The sequence below is a fragment of the Scyliorhinus canicula genome, chromosome 8 (assembly GCF_902713615.1).
Source record: "Scyliorhinus canicula chromosome 8, sScyCan1.1, whole genome shotgun sequence".
Classification (NCBI taxonomy): Eukaryota; Metazoa; Chordata; class Chondrichthyes; order Carcharhiniformes; family Scyliorhinidae; genus Scyliorhinus; species Scyliorhinus canicula.
The window spans coordinates 121,698,932-121,713,001 of NC_052153.1; the positions used below are offsets into that span (position 1 = coordinate 121,698,932).

At 45.6% G+C, this 14,070-nt stretch overlaps 1 long non-coding RNA gene across 1 annotated transcript; it reads right to left on the bottom strand.

Moving 5' to 3' along the window:
• Positions 1–935: 935 nt before the first annotated feature.
• Positions 936–12,741, bottom strand: LOC119970478. The gene is made up of 2 exons (XR_005461625.1): positions 12,566–12,741; positions 936–3,269 (listed from the first exon to the last, which is right to left on the bottom strand). It is a non-coding gene; the product is annotated as an uncharacterized LOC119970478 (long non-coding RNA).
• Positions 12,742–14,070: the final 1,329 nt, after the last annotated feature.

Here is a 14,070-nt window from a genome sequence, read left to right on the forward strand (position 1 = left end):
CGGAATCGTCGCATCGCTGGAGGCCCGGAGAACACCAGTGCGGGCCTGTTAATGATATGCCAACGGCGTTTACTGCAAAATGTGCATGGGCATATCAACGTGTGGTATAAAATGCATTCACGCCACCATGGAGGGATATCTGGAATGGCATCTGGAATTTTCCAACCCCTCCGACCGACGGGATAATCCGGTCCTGCCGAAGTTAATGGTCATTTGAATGGCTCGGTGCATCTGCCACAGTAGGTTCTTCCACGGCAGATTCGGAAAATTCTGGCCAGAGGGTCAGCATGGAACCAAAAGTGTTATTGTTGCCAAGGTTGTGAACAGTCATTTTTGGGTATGAGACTCGTCAGTCATAAAGCTGGTTCCACATAGAGTATAATAACTCCGCTGCAAGATGAACTGAATTTGTGAACCATGGGAGCCCAATTACTCCAGCTTTGCTATACAGATCCAATAACGCTAACATTGATGTGATATGATGGTGGATTCCTTGTTTTGCAGTGTTTGCATGAATGCAGAATTGTTTATTGATGTATTTATTGCAATTTTAAAATTATATCACTTACATATTTGAGAGTTTTATTGAAGCGTATTTTGGGAAAACAAATAAATCACGCATGAGTTTAATCTCAGAATAATTTTAATCTGATGTAGCTCCATTTCTGGAGCAATGAGGTCAGAACGAGGTGAGGCCGGGTGTATTTTTGTTTAACAGATAAAATGTAATTGACCCATCCAGAGTGCCATATGAAAATGATCCATATTGTAACTTGTGATTTTTCTGTGTTACATTTTATACAGATCACGTAACATTAACTTGAGAATATGGTTGATTTACAATTGATCACGCAGCATTACTAGCAGCACTGTGCCAAATTACTGAAGTCTGCTAGTTTCCACTAGAGGACAGTGTGCAATGAATAAAAATGAAACAATTTTCAGGAGTCAAAACATCCCCCTTCGTTTTATTCATTATGGTTTCCCAATGGTGCCGAGCAATTTTCTGCAATGATTTCCCAGATTCAAAGTATATAAAAATGGCCCATATCACTGTCAAGATCAAGTAAATAAATGTAATGAAATGTCTAATTTTAATAACAAAAACAATCAAAGGATTACTTTAAAGTGTTGTAAAGTTGAATTTTCTATTTTATTGTGTATAAAGGAGATAAAATCTTTGAAATGGCTGCAGGATCGTTTGCTGCTGCTTTTGGAATTGTAGCTCTATATAACTCTCGCAATAAAATATGATTTACTTCCCCAGCACCATCTTAAAAGCAGCAAGATCTGATTTACTGTAGCTGACTGCCCCCTAGTGTTGACATTAATTTAATTCTGGTGAAAACTTTTATCTTGGTTGAAAAAAAACGAATCTGTAAAGGCAGTTGGGCTGAAAATGAATTAAAATTCTGAGAAACTGAAAAGAGCAGATTTATAACAATAATTGTTTTCTTGAAGAAAAAGTGAGAGAAAAGATTTCAATGAAGTTCCTCACTGCTGAAGCTGAAAGCGAGTGGGAATTCAAGATAAACCTGGCTGTGGATAGGAATTAGCTGAAGAAACCAATTGGTAATGAATGATGGCAGGTGAGGGAATTATGGGCAGGTGAGGGGGAGGGTAATTAGGAAGAGGAGTGTCCCTGGGATTTCCAATCCTACGCTTTCTTATTGCTTTGAGGGCTATTTTAACCTAATCTGTCCACAGGTAACCTAACAGGCTAGCTACCTGCCCACCCCCAGCCCCCTTCTGATTTTACTCTTCCTTCATATCAATAAAAAGGAAAATCGGGCAGAGTATAAAATCAGCAGCCGATTTTTTTCAGTCAGTTAGATTAGGTTAATATTACTGATTCGGTCACCTAATTCACAGATGATACTAAATTGAGCAGGTAGTGACCTTGGTAGGGCCTGACAAGAAAAATAAAAAATGGATTTTACAAGTAACTAGTTAAAAACTGAAGTGAAAAGGGATCCAGGGTGATCTTAGACCTCATACTAAACAGGTTTGCTTTTTAACACCGTTTGTTTTTCCAGAAGAGAGCTTCATATACCGAGAACTGCATCTAATTTCCTGATACAAATTCATGACATGTAGAGCTCTGCGCCAGGCACTGAAGAAAAGCACGAAATGTTGGTCTCACCAAACCACTGTTAAGCTGCAATAAACAGAGTAAATACTTAAATCAAATTGCTACAAAATTCATTCTGAAATAGTCCAGTTCCTGAGTCAGAACGCACTTCAGGGATTCTGCTTCCCATCTGCAAGAAGCAAAGAAACATTTAAACCAAGGGGTGTGTAATAGAGAAAAAGCACAGGCTTCTGCCTAGTGTTAAAGAATTGACTTACAAGCAAAGTCTGGAACAACTGGGTCTCTGTTAACATCTTTAGAACAGTAACTGTGTATAAAGTACAAGAACAATGTCTCAAATCCAGCTATTCGAAGAACAGAGATGTCTGAAAACCAGATGTCGTGTAAGCTGCCATGCATGAATTTTGATATTTATTAAATGAGTAAAATAACTTAGCGGCTTCTTTGACTCGATGCTGCATTGACACACACGCGCTGGGCTAGTTATTGGCTTCATGGGCAGGTCTTGCACTCTGAGTGGTCAAGGCACCTTTGGCCTCATCCAACCTGACCTGGTCTGAACCACCTGATCCAACCCTGGCCACCTGAACTGAAAACCAGCAAGATATAAAATCCGGCATGGACTGGTTCCCAAGGTTGCCCGTTTTGAGGCAATAAAATACTTTTATTTCAAGGTATGTTAGGATAGAAGAATGAGGGGGCATAGGTTACAACTGATGGTCTGTCATTTTCGGGCAGAAGTCAAAATAAACAGCCACCCATAAAATCATCTAAAATTGGAGCAGTCTTTTCTGTACAGTACTGCACTGTTGTCCACAACATAATCCACTAGCCACATGATACGAATAGGGAATCCAGATGCAGTTGATTGTATTTTTGATTAGGAATTAATACTGAGCGATAACCACTGTCATCGGCCATGTAATCGCAATACTCAATTTCATTGTGTGTACTTTATTTCCTTCATTACTCCTTATTGATTACCTGCTAAAAATGACGTGTAACGTTGGTGAAAATACTCCATTGACTTCAAAGGAAATAAAAATCAAGCTAGTAAAAAGTTAATTCTCATGGACTCCAGCATGATTTTCATAAGGTGTGGAAACAGGTAAAATGCTTCTTTGTTCCTTTTTCTATTGAGTCCACTCAGAAATTGAGCATAAAGATATTGGAAAATCTAAACCAATGGATAGAAACTGATCATAAATCTCAATAAACATAAATGAAGGTATTTCTGCTGGAAAACTATTACTACTCATGAATTATTGGGTCACCTCACCCATAATATAAATGGTACATCATGATTCCCCATGAAATACTCTCTATTTAATCAAGAATGACTTTTAAGAGGAGGCACTATAAATGTTTGAAGTTTCCTCCTGCCTTTCATATAAGCACCCACTGGGACGGCTGGATTTATGTTAGTGTATTTGTCATCATTCCATTCACTTGCAACCTTGCTGCACAAGAACTATTCCCCTGTTCCTTCTGTCTCAATCAATGGGTTAAATGTTTAGTATTTCTTGAGCAAAACTGAGTTTAGACAGTTGTGTCCTGTCAGATTCAGAAGTCCCAGAATGGACAGGTTTGGAGGCTCATATTAAACCCTCTTGTTAAACTGAACAGGCAAGTAAATGGGTGTCTAGTTCATTCTCACTAGGCACTTTAGGTTGGAATTAAGGCTAAGTTGTTGCTCAGTTGCATCTGGGGTTTCTCATTATTTGTTCGTTAATAATTAGCAAATCTCATTCATGGCATTGATTAAGTCATTGTGATATCTACTTAGTGATTGCCAAAGGTGTTTTTAAGTGGTTCAGTGAACATTAAAGCGTACAATCGTAGAACAGGCAAAAGGGAGCAATAAACTAGCTCATGAAGAAATTCTACATTATGATATTTGTATAACACATTGTTCATATACGTTTGTACCTGCAAAACCAGATTATGCTGCTGTGCATTTGGTCTGGCCATATAAAAAATATCATGAAGTCAGGAATGTTGAAATAGCAAGTTAAAACAAAATATCTTTAAAGCATTTGAAACGCCTCTTGTAACATAAAATCCCAGAGAACATTTATTTTCAGCAACAATCACCAATCAACTAATGAAATCAAAGGCATGGCTATTTTGAAAAAGGTCCAGGTTACTTTTGGGGTTGGGCAGTGTGATGATGCAGAGGAAACCCGGCAAGGCCAGGTTGTGGATGTGCTGCCAAAGTTAACGCAGAGCCTTCTGATAGTTTTTTTTTCCATGGACCAAATCTGGCAGCCTCCAGACACTGGATTTACGATGGAAAATCTGGCTCAGGACATTGGAGACGTCCTGAAGCGTGGACATACATGGGAATTGCCCAGGATGTTCAAATTTCTGATGGGTAATTCCCTCATCTCCAACTCTGAACTAGCTTCAGTGACGTGGAACAGAGCCTACAACTAACCTTTCTAATTACCCAAGAAATGTTAGATAGTTTAAAAACTAGTCAAAGTCTCAGTAACTCCAAACTGCCTATCCAACCACCTGACTATCCACCAACTACCCACATTTTTAAAAATAAATTTAGAGTACCCAATTCATTTCTTCCAATTAAAGGGCAATTTAGCATGGCCAATCCACCTAACCGGCACGTCTTTGGACTGTGGGAGGAAACTGGAGTGCCCGGAGGAAACCCACGCAGACACGGGGAGAACGTGCAGAACAGTGACCCAGCAGAGAATCAAACCTGGGGCCCTGGTGCTGTAAAGCCACAGTGCTAACCACTATGCTACCGTGCAGTCCACATCTTTGAGATGTGGGGGAGAAACCTACACAAACACGGGGAGAATGTACAAACTCCACACGGACAGTGACCCAGGGCTGGGATCGCACCTGGGACCTCGGCACCATGAGGCAGCAGTACTAACCACTGCGCTACCCTGCTGCCCTACCAACCACCCACATAACACCACTGTCCAGACCAAACACTACTCCCCAGTCCCAGACACGAATGCCTGGCATTATACAAATGATACATCATACCAATAGTTGGCAAGCTAGAATAGGAGTTGGAGTGGGCAACCGTGACAGTAGTAAAGGATCCAAGGTGACCAGCCATGTGTTGGGTGACTCAGGCGCATATAAAAAACAAGCCTTCAGAAAGGCCCAGTTGAGAGATTCATCATCAATAATGATGTTCCTGTACCACAGAGGAGATCCATTGTCTAGTCAGGTGAGTGCCAAAGCTGTGAATGGTGCTCAACATGGAATGGATGGCCCAACATGGGCTTTCAATAACAAAAGAATTGTCATTGTTGCTGCCTGATCAAAGTATACACGACTGAATGACTGAAAGCATAGCCATGGAGATGGCATCGTCTAGTTACCAATACCTGGCACAGATATTATGCAGTCACGTGGTTAGCTGCCAAGACTCAGCATGTGGATGAATGATGAATACTGCCATGTACATTAGCCCACTAATTGGCCTCTTGACACCATCTATCAGGATGCACCCTTAACCCAACTCTCTCATATCTGCACAGTCATGGAGTAACTAAGAGCAAGCAAACCACAAAGGTTGTGGTTGCGGAACACAGCATGCTAGCTTGCAGTCACAGCTGAAACATGTATTGCACCAAGTAATTGCACAGAGCCATTTTCTCCAGCAAACCTGCTCACTAATCATTGCTGATATGGTGAAAATGGTTAGTGCATGTAAGCGCACAAAAGTGAATGAGGGCATTGTAACTTGAATAGCTCACAACTTTTTTCGGCTTACATTTTTATCGACAGAATGTCACACAGACGGGCTGTGGGGGCAGGGATTGGATAAGTTGCCCCACACTTTTCTGACCAGGATCTTCAGTTTTGGTGGAAGGGGTCCAGAGGACGAGAGACGTCCTCTGCCCTGCCATAAAGCCAGGAATGTTGCATGTGGAGCCCATGGGCGGGATTCTACGACCCCCTGCCGGGTCGGAGAATCGCCAGGGGCCGGCATCAATCCCGCCCCCGCCCCCGCCGTGTCCCGAATTCTCCGCCACCAGAGATTCAGCGGGGGCGCGAATCGCACCGCGCCTGTCGGCGCCCCCCCCCCCCCCGCCGATTCTCCGGCCCGCCGGTGTTAACCCTCTCCCCCTCTCCCGCCGGCGTGGTTCAAACCACCTATCTTACCGGCGGGAGCAGGCGGCGCGGGCGGGCTCCGGGGTCCTGAGGGGGGGGCATGGGCGATCTGGCCCCGGGGGGTGCCCCCACGGTGACCTGGCCCGCGATCGGGGCCCACCGATCGGCGGGCGGGCCTGTGCCGTGGGGGCACTTTTTTCCTTCCGCCTTTGCCATGGTCTTCACCATGGCGGAGGCAGAAATGACCCCCTCCCCTGCGCATACGCGGGGATGACGTCAGCAGCCGCTGACGCTCCGGCACATGCGCGGACTTCCGCCGGCCGGCGAAGTCCCTTCGGCCCGAGCTGGCGTGGCGTGTAAGGCCTTTCACGCCAGCTGGCGGGACGGGAACTACTCCAGCGCAGGCCTAGCCCCTCAAGGTGAGGGCTTGGCCCCTAAAGGTGCGGAGACTTACGCACCTTTGGGGCGGCCCGACACCAGAGTGGGTCACCCCACTCCATCAGGCCGGGACCCCCCCGCCCCGCCATGTAGGGGAGAATCCCAGCCCATGTCACAGACTGGATCATTGGCTGGAATGGGTGGTGCACAAGTTCTTTCAAAGCACTTGATACACAGTTATGCACTTTTCATGTGCAAAATGCCTTATCTGCATGTATACTATTACATGTGATCCCAGGGTTTGAATTATGTTGTGTCATTCTCAGAATTGTGGGGCAACATGTTGGCACAGGAGTGGCAAGGTGGCACAGTGGTTAGCACTGCTGCCTCACAGCTCCAGGGTCCCAGGTTCAACTCTGGCCTTGAGTAACTGTCTGTGTGGAGTTTACACTTTCTCCCCATGTCTGCGTTTTCCTTCCACAGTCCAAAGATGTGCAATTTAGGTGGATTTGCCATGCTAAATTGCTTTTTGTGTATAAAAAGGTTAGGTGGGGTTACTGGGTTAGTGAGATAGGGTGGAGGTATGGGCTTATATAGGGTGCTCTTTCCGAGGGTCGGCGCAGATTCGATGGGTCGAGTGACCTCCTTCTGGACTGTAAATTCTATGATTGTGGACATTGTTTGATTATGGACAGTTTGGCAGCATAGGCCCCTCATTTACAGTCATTGGCATTCAGGTGAGGGAGCCAGTTTGTAAAGGACTTACTACCATGTGCTTTTGCAATATAATAAGGCCCATGGTTATGACGGTGAGGGCTTCATCCATATGAATGTGACTGATCAAACTCATTGATGTGTATTCTTTCCCTTGTGAGGTATGGGCAGTCCCTTGAGTGATTATGGAGTCAATGTACAAAGTTCTTTGGGCGGAGGTATGTCACCAGGGACAGATTGATGACAATTGCGATATTGGTGGAGCTTGTGAAAAACAGCTTTGCACATTGACCCAGCTGGTAATGATCCCCTCCTGCAGAGTCAGCCTTAGCTACATGGCCATGTCTCTCAGCTGCTCTGTTATTGGTAGTCTCTTCATCCATTCCAGAATCTTCCAAATTGACAAGGAGTTCCTCCTCTTCCTCAGGGTCCTCATCTCCCTCCTCGCCAGAGGTTGGAGCACTACCTGTGACATTATACAAATGTACAGCATGTGAAGAGTTATTGTTATATAAAGCTTAGCCACTAGAGGGGGCAAAGGAACAATACAATAAATAGAATTGGCTCTTGGGCTCGGGGAAGAGACTAGATCTGGAGCTGACAACGATAAGATTCACAGTGTATTGCAGAGTTAGTTAAGATATAATAGTTAGGGCAGCACGGTGGCCTAGTGGTTAGCACAACCGTCTCACGGCGCTGAGGTCCCAGGTTCGATCCCGGCTCTGGGTCACTGTCCGTGTGGAGTTTGCACATTCTCCCCGTGTCTGCGTGGGTTTCGCCCCCACAACCCAAAAATGTGCAGAGTAGGTGGATTGGCCACACTAAATTGCCCCTTAATTGGAAAAATAATTGGGTAATCTAAATTTTAAAAAAAAGATATAATAGTTATAGTTAATAGATAAAGATAGTGGGCGAAATTCTCCGACCACCAGCAGGGTCGGAGAATCGCCTGGGGCCGCCGAAAATCAGGCTCCCGCCGTGGCAGAGATTCTCTGCCACCCGGGAAGTGGCGGGGGTGGGCATCACGCCACTCCAATCGGCGAGGCCCCGCGGCGATTCTCCAGCCCGCGATGGGCCAAAGTCCCGCCGCTGGGAGGCCTCTCCCGCCGCCGAGGTTTGAACCACCTCCGGTGGCGGCGGGATCGGCGGCGTGAGTAGGCCCCCAGGGTCCTGGGGGGGGGGGGGCGCGGGGCGATCGGACCCCGGGGGATGCCCCCACGGTGGCCAGGCCCGCGATCGGGGCCCCCCCAATCAGGATGCGGGCCAGTGCCCTGGGGGCACTCTTTCTCCTCCGCCGCCGCCACGGCCTCTGCCATGGCGGAAGCGGAAGAGAAACCCACATCGCGCATGCGCCGGTGGTGACGTCAGCGGCAGCGAGCAGCGGGCCTGAAAGGCCACTGGCGCCGGTTTGTGCGCCAGTCGGCGTGGTGCCAACCGCTCTGGCGCGGGGCTAGCCCCCAAAGGTTCCGCACCTTTGGGGAGGCCCGACCCCGGAGTGGTTGGCGCCACTCCCCTACGCCGGGACCCCCGTCCCACCGGGTAGGGGAGAATCCCGCCCAGTGTTAGTGAGTGTAGTTTAATTCTTACATCTATGTTTGCTATTCAGAATTAGTATTGTTAATAAAATTAGTTTAGTTCTTCAAAAGAGCTTTGTGTGTCTTTGTGATCACTAGGCCTTCCATCCTGGAACCCCCTCACACTATCCATGGCATTATTGCCTTCTGCTGAACAATGTACATCATTCAGAACACAATAACTATTCTTCATACCCATGCTGGGGCATATTACAGAACTCCACCAAAGCAATCGAGCACCTGAAGTGCATTTTTAAAATACCAGTTGCCTGCTTGATGGTTATCCTGATGATTACATAGCAGCTGTTGTAGTTGTGATCTGCCTCTGTTAGTGGGTTCCTAAAGGGGATCATTATCCAAGTTCTTAAAGGGTAGGTCTTGTCCCCTAGAAGCCAATCATGGATCTGCATTGGTGGCTGAAATAACAGGGAGTTGGAAACTCCTTAGTACGAAGGAGTGGTGGCAGTTGCCATGGAACGTTGCATGCACATAAAGGAAGACCTTGTTGTGGTCACAAACCACTAGGACATTGATAGAGTGGTAGGACATCTGGGTGACAAAGATGTCCACTTGTTGAGTTGGGACTTGTATTGCAACATCACTGATCCTGAGGGAAACCTTCTTATGGCAGTCAACAATGGTTCCATGGTCATCATTAGACTTTTAATTCCAGATTTCTATTGAATTCAAATTTTAGCATCTCCTATGGTGGCATTCAAACCCCGATCCCCAGAGAATTACCCTGGGTCACTGGACAATCCCACTGCACCATCGGATTTCCATTACTTTCTTTGAAGTTGTTCCCCTCTGAAGAATAGTGGGGAAATGTTGGAAGGATTAGCAGGCTGGTTATCAATCATGAGTACTCCCTCTGTGGCCAACATGTCCTGGAATGGGACTTAAACCTGGAGATTCTGGCTCAGAGTCACAGACGCTACCTTCTGAACCACAAGATCTCCAAGTTGCCCAGGTCTAGATATAAAATGGAAGGGAGATCCTTAATTGGGTGGGGGAGAGGGGGTGGTGGTGATGATGAGGAGCCCAAATCCAACGCTACAAGAACAGAAAGGGAAGCCAGCTGATGATTCTCGAACAACTGGATAGTTAGGAATGGTGAGGACAAAGGAGGAAAATTGTTGGAGGAGGACAGTATGGCCAATCATGTCAAAGGTTACAGATAGGCCATGAAGGCTGTGGTCAAAAAGGATGAGAAAGGATACTTCATAATTCTCTATAACCATAGTCATTTATGATGTTATTCATGGAAATTTGATTGGAAGATTCCAGGGAAAACGGGTATGGATTTCATGGAAACATAAGACCATAAGACATAGGAGCAGAATTAGGCCACTCGGTCCATCGAGTCTGCTCCTCCATTCAATCATGGCTGATATTTTCTCACCCCATTCTCCTGCCTTCTCCCCATAACCCCTGATCCCCTTATTAATCAAGAACCTATCTATCTCACTCTTAAATACACACAGTGATTTGGCCTCCACAGTCTTCTGCGGCAAAGAATTCCACAGATTCACCACTCTCTGGATGAAGAAATCCCTCCTCATCTCTGTTTTAAAGGATTGTCCCTTTAGTCTGAGATTGTGTCCTCTGCTTCTAATATTTCCTACAAGTGGAAACATCCTCTCCACGTCCACTCTATCCAGACCATGCAGTATCCTGTAAGTTTCAATAAGGTCCCCCCTCATCTTTCTAAACTCCAACGAGTACAGACCCAGAGTCCTCAACTGTTCCTCATACGACAAGCTCTTCATTCCAGGGATCATTCTTGTCAACCTTCTCTGCACCCTTTCCAAGGCCAGCACATCCTTCTTTAGATACGGGGCCCAAAACTGCTCACAATACTCCAAATTGGGTCTGACCAGAGCCTTATACCACCTCAGAAGTACATCCCTGGTCTTGTATTCTAGCCCTCTTGACATGAATGCTAACATTGCATTTGCCTTCCTAACTGCCAACTGAACATGCACGTTAACCTTAAGAGAATTGTGAACAAGGACTCCCAAGTCCCTTTGAGTTTCTGATTTCCCAAGCATCTTCCCATTGAGAAAATAGTCTATGCCTCCATTTCTCCTTCCAAAGCGCATAACCTCACACTTTTCCACATTGTATTCTATCTGCCACTTCTTTGCCCACTCTCCTAGCCTGTCCAAGCCCTCCTGCAGCCCACCTGCTTCCTCAATACTACCTGCCCCTCTACAAATCTTTGGATCATCTGCAAACTTTGCAACAGTGCCCTCAGCTCTTTCCTCCATACATCTTGAAAAAGACCCCTTTATCCCCACTCTCTGCCTTCTGCAAGTTAGCCAATCCTCTATCCATGCCAGGATCTTACCCTTAACACCATGGGCTCTTAACTTATTTAACAGTCTCCTATGCGTCACCTTGTCAAATGGCTTACAGTGCCATTTTGCCCATCAAGTCTGCACAAACCACCTTTGAATGAGCACTCCACCCATGTCTACTCCCATATCCACCCCACCCTATCCCTGTCAACCCAAAATCTAATCTGAATATGCTGGACACTAAGGGGCAATTTATCATGGCCAATCCACATAATTTGCAGCTCTTTGGACTGTGGGTGGAAACCGGAGCACCCAGAGGAAATCCACACAGACACGGATAATTTTATTTTTATTCATTCATGGGATGTGGGTGTCGCAGGCTGTGCCAACATTTATTGCCCATACCTAATTCCCTTGAGGGGGCAGTTAAGAGTCAACCACATTGCTGTGGGTCTGGAGTCACATGTAGGCCAGACCAGGTAAGGACGGCAACCTCCTTCCCTAAAGGACATTAGTGAACCAGCTGGGTTTTTACCACAATCAACAGTGGTTTCATGGTTATCATTAGACTTTTCATTCCTGATATTTTATTGAGATTAAATTCCATCACCTGCCGTGGTGGGATTCAAAGCCACGTCCCCAGATCATTTTCCTGGGTCTCTGGATTACAGGTCCAGCGACAATAACACTATGTCACCGCCTCCCCCTCCACAAAAACTACACATAGACGGTCACCAAAGGCCGGAATTGAACCCAAGTCCCTGCCACTGTGAGGCAGCAGTGCGAACCACTGTGCAAATATTTGAGGACTTTGGAAAGGAAAGGAAGGTTGGAGATGGGAGCGATAACTTGCAAAGAATCCATACTATTATTGCTCTCTGTCTATCAGCCACATAGGGACCAGGATGATCTGCTGTGTGCTCACAGGTTCACAATCTGCCCTTTGACTTTATAGGGTACACGGTAGCACAGTGGTTAGCAGAGTTGCTTCACAGCTCCAGGGTACCAGGTTCGATTCCCGGCTTGGGTCACAGAGTGTGCAGAGTCTGCACGATCTCCCTGTGTCTGCGTAATTTTCCTCCGGGTGCTCCGGTTTTCTCCCACAGTCCAAAGATGTGCAGGTTAGGTGGATTGGCCATGCTAAATTGCCTTTAGTGTCCAAAAAGGTGAGGTGGGGTTACTGGGTTATGGGGATAGGAGGCGTGGGCTTAGGAGGTGGTTACAGGGTGGAGATATGGACTTAAGTAGGGTGCTCTTTCCAAGGGCAGTGCAGATGCGATGGGCCAAATGACCTCCTTTTGCACTGTAACTTCTATGATTCTATGATTCACTTTAATAAACACGAAACTCATTCCTGCATGAAGAGAGGAGAGCCCAGATAATATGTATAACTCCATAAAATCATCACTGACCTTTCTTAGGTATGGTGTCTTCATTCGTGGCAACTGTAAACCAATGATTGATTCTTCAGTTTCACTATCACTGAAGTAGACAAGGCTGAAGAGAGCAGGAAAAGGGGTTGTGCATCCAATTGTAATTGACCATGCCATTAACAGCAATTTAGTACACAGGCAATGGACCATTTGCAGTGCACCTAGAGAGAAGAGAGGCAGAGATTTATCTTGAAAGAATGGTTCAGCAAACAGCATTGCTCGGACTGATAACTTGGGCTTCATTTTGGAGAAAAAGTTTCTGCAACATCTTTCAGAATCTCTCCCCTAGTGAGCAATTTTAGGCTGCAAATTACTGTTGATGCTGAACATGCCTGTACAATCTTCTGTCCACTGCTTGAATGACTGCCTTAACCTACTTAAAATATCAGCAACAATAATTTCTAAACATAGGAACATTTAACAGGCTTGTATTGAAGCCCTCATTCTGCTATTTTAATGGCACTGCTGTTCTATTTGTTCATCCTTCATAATTGACATCAAGGTTGGTTATTTGTCAAATCTGACAGATCTTCACCAAACACATCTTCCCCTCCAATCCCCTGCCTGCATTCTCAATCGACGATTCCCTCCTTGATACCCTGACCCACTCTTCAATCAACACCAACACCCTGCCCCTTCCCATGCAACTACAAGAGGTTTAACAATGGCCCTTTTACCTTCTCTCTCTTTACTGTTCAAGGCCCCAAACATTCTTTTCATGTGACGCAGCGATGTACTTATACTTTTTTCAATTTATTAGAATGTATTTGTATTGTATTTATACTGTGCTGCTGCTGACAATGAGTTACCCTCTACATTGGGGAGACCAAACGCTGGTGAGGGCAAAGTTTGTGTAATACCTCCACTCAGTCTGCAAACATGACCCCGAGCTTCCAGTTATTTCCCATTGTAACTCACTACTTTGTTCTCCTGATCATATTTCTGTCCTTGGCCTGCTCCCACGTTCCAGTGAAGTTCAATAAAAGCCAGATGACAAAACCTCATTTTCCAATATGGCACTTTACAGCTTTCTGGGCTCAATATTGGGTTCACCAATTTCAAGCCATGAATTCTGTTACTCATTTTGATTCCGATTTGTTGCCATGTGCCGGTTTGAATCTTGTTTGCAGAGCTGTTCATTATTCTGTCATTTCATAGATCAGAGATCATAGAATTTACAGTGCAGAAGGAGGCCATTCGGCCCATCGAGTCTGCACCGTTCTTGGAAAGAGCACCTTACATTCATTCTGAACAAGTTATTTGTTTCTTTACTGCAAACATTACCACTCCTTTGCCTTTTGCTCCAGGACTTCTTTGTCATTGAATCTCTCCCACCCTCTACCCCATCCCAGACCTTCTCTTTTGATTTTCCTCCACCATTTCCCCCCCTTTCAACGGCCTAAATTCATCAGATTTATACCCTCCATCAGATCTGGAGAACATAGAACATAGAACATAGAACGATACAGCGCAGTACAGGCCCT